Genomic DNA, 8,162 nt, shown 5'->3' with positions numbered 1-8,162 from the left:
ACAAGACCGAATCTCCAAGCTGGAGGGTATAAAACATCAGTTTACCCAAAAAGCTTTTGAAGTGGATCCAACAGCAGCTGGACTGCTGAGGCTTTCATGCTTCTCAGTGTGATAAAGGAGAGGCCTGCACCGTGACGGAGGAGGAAGGATGAGCACTCTCACCATTGGCTAGGTAACTAATTCTTTTTTTTGCTCATAGGTGCATGATATTAAGAGTTACAGGTTATACGTTATGAAACCTTATGACTTGAATGGTGAGTAAGTGAATTCATGTGATAGACTAGTCTGGGCAAAAGAGGATTGAGCCTCCTGTTTGTCATGGTTTTTTATTGTATTTCTTAATGAGCTCATGAAATAAAGTTTAAATCACAGAGTATGTCGTCCTGTAAATTTGAGAGATCCGAACAGACTGTGACAGTCTGGACAGGACAAGATGTGGGAAACATGCTCTACACTGCAGCCGGGGAGCATGGCCTCACCTGGAGCCTCTGGCAGAAAGCACCCAGAAAGACCCAAGGTCGACCTCTAGGGTTTTGTAGTCAGGAGTATTGAGGATCTGAGGCCCACTATACCTTGACTGAAAAGGAGATACTAGCAGTGTATGAAGGAGTTTGAGCTGCTTCAGTACTAGTTGGTACAGAAGCACAGCTCCTCTTGGCACCGTGATCTCCTGTGTTGCACTAGATGTCCAAAGAAAGGGTCCCCTCTACACATTATGCAACTGACACTACATGGAGTAAGTGGGTAGCACTAATCTTGCAACGGGCTCAAATGGGGAACCTCAACTGCACAGGAATCCTGTAAGAGATCATGGACTGGCCAGAAGGTGGAGATTTTGGAGCATCGCTGAAGGAGTTGACTCATGCCCAAGAAGCTCCACTGTATAATAAATTACCAGAAAACAAGAAGCAATACAGTATGTTTACTCATGGGTCCTGTTGTATTGTAGGAAACCATCGGAGATGAAAAGCTGCTGTCTGGAGTCCCACATGGTAAGTTGCAGAAACTATCAAAGGAAAAGGAGAATCAAGTCAGTTTGCAGAAGTGAAAGCCATCTAGTCGGCCCTAGAGATTGCTGAACAAGAAAAGTGGCCAGTACTCTATACTGACTCATGGATGGTGGCAAATGCCCTGTGGGGGTGGCTACAGCAATGGAAGCAGACCAACTGGCAGCACAGAGGTAAACCCGTCCGGGCTGCTCCACTGTGGCAAGACATCACTGCCCTGGTAGAAAACATTGCTGTAAAGGTATATCATGTCGATGCTCACATGCCCAAGAGCTGTGCCACCAAAGAACACTGAAACAATGAGCAGGTCAACCAGGCTGCTAGAACTGAAATGTCTCAGGTGGGTCTGAACTCCGAATGTAAGTATGAGCTATTCATAGCTCAGTGGGCCCATGCAACATTGGGACAGGTGAGTCTGAGACTGAGGGGTGGACCTGATAACTGAGGCCACTGCATAGGTAATTCATGAATGCAAAACATGCACCATAATCAGGAGAGCCAAGTGAGTAAAGCCTCTCTGGCATATAGGATGGTAGCTGGGATATCAATATGGCAAGGCCTGGCAGATCGACAATATTGGACCACAGCCATGAACCTGCAAAGGGAAGTGTCATGTGGTTATCATGGTGGAAGTGACTACCAGGTGGCTGGAAACATAACCATGCCACGACCCAGAATACAATCCTGGGCCTTGAAAATATAGTTCTATGGTGACAGATGACAGGACTCATTTCCAAAACAATCTCTTCACAGAATCACAGAATGGTAGAGGTTGGAAGGGACCTTCAGAGATCAGCATCTCCAACCTCCCTGCCAAAGCAGGTTCACCTAGAGCAGGTTGGACAGGAATGCATCCAGGCGGGTTTTGAATATCTCCAGAGAAGGAGACTCCACAACCTCTCTGGGCAGCCTGTTCCAGCACTCCGTCACCCTCAAACTAAAGAAGTTTTTCCTCATGTTGAGATGGAATTTCCTGTGTTCCAGTTTGTGCCCATTGCCCCTTGTCCTGTTCCCGGGCACCACTGAAAAGAGTCTGGCCCCATTCTCTTGACACCCACCCTTTAGATATTGACAAGCATTAATGAGATCCCCTCTGTGTCTTCCCTGCTCCAGGCTAAACAGACCCAGGTCTCTCAGCCTTTCCTCATAAGGGAGATGCTCCATTCCCTTGATCATCTTTGTAGCCCTCCACTGGTCTCTCTCCAATAGTTCCCTGTCCTTCTGGAACTGGGGGGCCCAGAACTGGACACAGAACTCCAGATGGGGCCTCACCAGGGCAGAGTAGAAGGGGGAGGATGACCTCCCTCGACCTGCTGACCAGGCTCTTCTTAATGTACCCCAGGAGACCATTGGCCTTCTTGGCCACAAGGGCACATTGCTGGCTCATGGTCAACTTGTCCACCAGGACTCCCAGGTCCCTCTCTGCAGGACCCTACACTTGCCCTTGTTGAACTTCATTACGTTCCTCTCTGCCAAACTCTCTAGCCTCTCCAGGTCTCGCTGAATGGTGACACAGGCTTCTGGTGGGTCAGCCACCCCTCCCAGTTTTGTGTCATCAGCAAACTTGCTGAGGGTACACTCTGTCCCCTCATCCAGGTCGTTGATGAATATGTTGAACAAGACTGGACCCAGTACTGACCCCTGGGGAACACTGCTAGTTACAGGTCTCCAACTAGATTCTGCGCCACTAATCACGACCCTCTGAGCTCTGTCTTTCAGCCAGTTTTCAGTCCACCTCGCTGTCCACTCATATAACCTACACTTCCTAAGCTTACCTGTGAGGATGTTATGGGAGACAGTGTCAAAAGCCCTGCTGAAATGGAGGTAGACAACATCCACTGCTCTCCCCTCATCTACCCAGCCAGTCATGCCATTGTAGAAGGCTATCAGATTGGTCACCTGGGGCAAGGAAAATGGCACTGATTAGGTGTACCACATTCCCTATCACCCACAAGCCTCTGGAATGACTGAATGACACAATGGACTGTTAAAGACTACGCTGAGAGCAATGGGTGCCGGCACATTCAAGCACTGGGATGCAAGTTTAGCAGAAGCCACATGGCTGGTTAACGCTAGAGGATCTGTCCTGCCCAAATGAAATCCCTACATACTGTGCAAGGAGATAAGGTCCCCATGGTGCATGTAGGGAACTGGCTTGGAAAGACAGTGTGGGTTCCTCCTTCCTCAGGAAAAGGCAAACCCATTCATGGGATTGCTTTCACTCAAGGACCTGGGTACACTTAGTGAGTAATGTGGAAGAACGGGGAAACGGGGTTTTAACCTTGGGGGAAAATAACCCATGATTTGAGTTGCATGTTATAGGAAGTAATGCAGCAGGAACCACCTGAATCAATGGAGGATGTGCCTTGCAAGAAACCGGGCATGTGCAGCAGTAACCTAACCTGAGCTGTCTTTGGCAACCAATAACACAACACTTTGTCTCCACTGTCCCGAACACTCACCATAGCGATGGAACCCAAGTCATAGACAAAATAAACTCAGTGGACGTTTGTTGGAGGTGACCTATAGACTAAGGGAATGATATCTGTGTATATATTAAAGGACGGGAAGGGAATGGTGGTTAATGAGGATGCATTGAATAGTGTAGGACCTGAGCACAATGCAAATGGCATTGAAGAAGTGGTGGAGATTATTCTGGGTGTGGCTGGGATGGAGTTAATTTTCTTTTGTAGCAGCCTGCATGGCACTGTTTTGGATTTGTGGCTAAAACAGTGTTGATAACACACCAGTATTTTGGGTATTGATGAACCATGCTTGCACAGCATCAAGGCTTTCTCTTTTTCCTATTCTTCCCCCGCAGCAAGTAGGCTGAGGGTGGGCATGAGGCTAGGAAGGGACATACCCAGGACAGTTGGCTCAAATTGACCAAAGGGATATTCCATACCATACAACGTCATGCTCAGCAATAACAACTGAGTGGAGGGGGTTTTGGGGGAGGTAGCTGTTGCTCAGACTGGCTGGGCATCTGCTTGTGGGAGGTGGCAAGTGATTACTTTTGCATCACTTGTTTTATTTTGGGTTTGGTTTTTTTCCTTCTTCTTTCCTTTACTTATTGAACCTTTTAACCTTGACACTTTTGCCCTTCCAATTACCTCCCTGGTCTGACTAGGGGTCAGGAAGTGAGTGAGCAGCTGCAGCTGTGTGGTGCTTAGCTGCTGGCCAGGGCCAGGGTCAACCTATCACAGTATCTTATGCATTTGGTCACATAATGTTAATACTTATCAGATGAGGAACATTTTCCCAGAAACACTGTGTCATAAGGGCCTGAAGCTAAGAAAATACCTTCTGGTAAGTAAAGGTGTGTGCAACCTGACAGCTGCCCAGTTCTACACCTTTTGCTGTGGTACTCTATCTGCCAGATGCATCTGATCAACACTCCACCAACCAGGCCAGCTGAATCTAGGAGGAGTGATCAGGAAAGAGACTATTATAGGTTCCTGAAACACCAACATACAAACAAGGAAAGCAATAAAGGGGGCAGGTGAACAAGCCCTGTATGATATTAGTGTTGCGTATTCTGAAGAAGGAAACGTATCCCAGAAATCCCCTAACAACTCTCTAACACAGACTTATGATGGCTTAAGTCTACATGTCAGAGTTGACAATTTTTGACTGTTCAATAGATGTTTTAAATAAGTTTAAATCTAAATGTTGAGGAGAGTTTTGCAGTCAGACAGAAGAGAGTCTTTAAAAGAGGTAGTTTCTTTCCTACCTACTCATACTGTTCTTCTAGTAGAGCTTCCTAATAAAAAAATAAAAAAAGTACATGGTTGCATTGTATCTCTTTATTTTTTAGTTCTCTACCTTATTCCCCAATAACTTTTTTAATCAGCTAGCAAGTTCAACCAAGTCTATCAAAATGTCAGGGCTTCTAAAAATATAATGCCTGTTGTTGTCAAGAGAGGCCTAAATGAATGCTCTACTTAAGAAAAAGGCTCTAGCTTGAGCTCAACTGGTATCCGACAAAGCCAAATCAGCCTCCTCTTGCCTCCCTCCCCTTATCACAGCACATGATACTTTTTGTCCAGCCAGCAGTTAATGGACATGAAAAGGAACTTGAGGTGTTGAAGCATGAGGAAAGTCATAGGGAACATAACAGAGGTTGAGATGGTGGTGTACAGAATACAAAATTGTAAGAAGAAAGATCCTCTTAGTTGTTCCAAGAACATCTATTTGTTTTCCTTCTTTTAAGCATTTTGAGACTGCCAGACACAGCCTGAAACAGCAACAAAGCTAACTAATCTCACCCTATAAACAAAAGAAAGATATATATATATATATCGGGTGTGGTTATGGCTGAACCTGTCCTTTGGTGATTTTTTTTTTTTCCTAAAAATAACTTTTTTTAAACAACATTCAAAGGCTGACTGATTTTAAAACCAAAGTTCTGTTTTGAAATAAGATACTGATTTGCAAATGTGTAGGTAAGAATCAAAATAAGCTGTATATTGTCTTGGATGCCATTACTGAACCCATGTAAGTCTTTTCTGGATAAGTTAAGCACTCAATAAACATCACAATAAAGCACAACCTGTGCTGAAGAAGAAAAGGTTTTACTCAATTTCCAAGTTAAAAAAGCAAGAACTCTCTCTGCTGTTATGTCTAGCCTCTTGGCTTTTTTTCCATATCAAAGTCATAGACCTTAAATTATCAGGTTCCTAATACAGACATGGACTAAGAATACAATTTTACTTATTACAGTAACAGCTGTAATTGCTCCTTTATGAGCAAAATTATCCATGATCCTAGAAAAGAGTGAGAAGAGTTGAAAGCATAGGCCAAAAAAAATAAATTAAACATAAACCAAAAAAACCATATCCATTCTATTCATATCAGAAAACGTCTTTCCTTTTCCAGACACACCAAAACTAAAAGGAAACTAGAGATTGGCAATATCATCACAGAATGAGGACATCACAGGCAATTAAGGGAAAACAGTCTAATTCTCTCATTATCCAATTCCAAAATAAAACTAAACAACAAGAATTCTAAAACTGACTGCATGGCAAACTCATCTTCCCCTTAATAAAGAAGTTCTTTAATAATTCTTTCATAGGCTATTTAAAATACATACGTATAGAATTAGTGTGATTTAAAAAAAACTGTAAAAATTATAAGTTTTAATCAAATCAAGAAGTATACTTAAGGAGAAAATAGTAATGTTTAAAACTATCATCTAACGCTTCTTTATACAAAGACAATTTACTGCTTGTAGGATCGTGGCTATAAATTGCCTTTTTAACCCTAGGTGTTAAATTTATTGCTTTTACCTTCAGCCATGTATGTGCTTATTGTGATTGAGTAAGCCTTCAGGAATTAATTTTTCTCCTACTCCAGAATATAGTCTGAAATGGTCTACTGTAGTTATAGGTTTGCCTTTATCTTAAAAATATCAAGCATTACTGCCTAAGGAAAAAATAAACCACAGCAAAACTTCACTCTCACTTTATGCTTTCCCTAGCTAAACATTGAGAAGGTTATACTAACAATAACACCATACTTATAAAGCAAGCAAAAGACTTTTAGAGAGAATTAATGCTTCCAGCAAGCCAAGAGCAATTTAAAGGCAGACCAAACAAAACAGCAGTAGAAAGAGAAGTGTGAACTTTTCTCAGCTGTTTTGATGAATTGTACCTTTGAAGCTTCATTATAACCATTTAAATGCCAATGCTTTAATTATTTCTTTAATCTGTTCAGCAAAACCTTCAGTCAATGCACTAATTCATTGTCACTGTTCAGATGTTCCAATCATGTACAGATACTCTGTCCAGACAAGGCAGTAATTTGTAGAAAGGATTTAATTTATTGTACTACGTATCAGGTTTAAGGACAGCCTTGAATCATAATTGCCCAATTATCAGATTATCATTCAATTCAATTAAACCAATGCAGTTAATTAAAGGAAATGTATGCACACACTTGTACCAGTTGAAGTTGTTCTATTTCATTTTAACTTTAACTTTAATAATCACTTACATTAAACTGAAATATATACATATTTTGTAAGGGTGTTGTGGGTTAACCCCAGTAGGCAGCTAAGCACCACACAGCTGCTTGTTCAACTCCACCCCACCCGTAGTGGGATGGTAGAGAGAACTGGAAGGGTAAAAGTCAGAAAACTCGTGGGTTGAGATAAAGACAGTTTAATAGGTAAAGCAAAAGCTGCGCATGCAAGCAAAGCAAAACAAGGAATTCATTCACTACTTCCCATCGGCAGGCAGGTGTTCAGCCATCTCCAGGAAAGCAGGGCTCCATCATGCATAACAGTTACTTGGAAAGACAAACACCATCACTCCAAACATTCCCCCCTCTCCACCTTCTTCCCCAGCTTTTTATTGCTGAGCATGATGTCATATGGTATGGAATATCCCTTTGGTCAGTTAGGGTCAGCTGTCTGGCTGTGTCCCCTCCCAAATTCTTGTGCACCCCCAGCCTACTTGCTGTGGGAGCAGCGTGAGAAGCAGAAAAGGCCTTGACACTGTGTAAGCGCTGCTCAGCAATAAGAAGCATGTTTGTGTTATCAGCACTGTTTTGATGCAAATCCAAAACAGAGCCCCATACAAGCTACCATGAAGAAATTTAACTTTGTCCCAGCCAGAACTACTACACTGGAAATGTGAATTGAGCCAGTTTGCAGAAGTGAAAGCCATCTAGTTGGCCCTGGAAATTGCCAGTGGCCAGTGCTCTATCTCTATACTGACTCATGGATGGTGGTAAATGCCCTGTGGGGGTGGCTACAGCAATGAAAATGGACCAACTGGCAGCGCAGAGGTAAACCTATCTGGGCAAGATATCACATCATCTAGATGCTCACATGCCCAAAAACCATGCCACTGAAGAACACTGAAACAACAAGCAGGTAGACCAGGCTGCCAGAATTCAAGTGGCTCAGGTGAGGGAAGCTGAAGAAGCTAAGATTATTAAGTACAATATAACATAAAATGTAGATTTCTCCCGAAGTTTGCAATTAGGAGTTTAACTTCATGTCCTGCTGAAACTTTATTCTGCTTTAATCTTAAGCTTGTCTAGTATTGGCAGTGATTGCAGGTGAGGTTGGCAAATGTAAATAAAGCACCTTCATTTCTTTGAACACAAACAAAAGGGCACGTGCAGGTATTTCTGGGGGAACTGCAC

Source organism: Numenius arquata, chromosome W (assembly GCF_964106895.1).
Source record: "Numenius arquata chromosome W, bNumArq3.hap1.1, whole genome shotgun sequence".
In the NCBI taxonomy this organism is placed as follows: Eukaryota; Metazoa; Chordata; class Aves; order Charadriiformes; family Scolopacidae; genus Numenius; species Numenius arquata.
Note: the sequence above shows the minus strand (reverse complement) of the source record.